Here is a 643-nt window from a genome sequence, read left to right on the forward strand (position 1 = left end):
ATGCCCATACAAGCTGCTTTACAAATAAACTCCTTTCCAAATTAGAACCACAGCAACATACACACACCACAACGCTGTTTAGCCCCTACAACCTCTGCCTCCATTCAATCACATCATGGCTCAGCTCTCGCCCAACTTCATATGCAAGCCTCTGGCCCTTGCTACCTTGGCTTCACAAACATTTATCTCCCTCACATTTCAATTTAACAACTCATCCAGCATCCACTGCGCTTTGTCACAAAACGCTTACTAAAATCTACCATCCTATGTGTGCACGACGGCTTCCTCACATCTCTACGCAACCCTCCGGCCCTAAGTCTCACGCTATGTCCCTTCATTCTACAATCCCCAACCAGTAGAAATCGTTTATCGTTATCTCCCTTCTCTTTTCCTATTGATGTCTTCAAGACTTTCATCATACCACCCATTCACATTCTCAATTCTACAGACCACAGGCCTAAATGACATGATCTCTCCTTCCATCTTAACCATGCAAGTCCAGGTATCATTCTGGTAAATCAATATTCCACTCCTTTCAGAAGGTGTGCTGCCCAGATCCGCTCACAGTTCTCCAAGTAGGGTCTATCTAACCAGGGTTTTGTAGAACTGCAGCATAACTTCGGCATCCTTCTACTCCAGTCCT

The sequence above is a fragment of the Chiloscyllium plagiosum genome, chromosome 28 (genome assembly GCF_004010195.1).
Source record: "Chiloscyllium plagiosum isolate BGI_BamShark_2017 chromosome 28, ASM401019v2, whole genome shotgun sequence".
NCBI lineage: Eukaryota > Metazoa > Chordata > Chondrichthyes > Orectolobiformes > Hemiscylliidae > Chiloscyllium > Chiloscyllium plagiosum.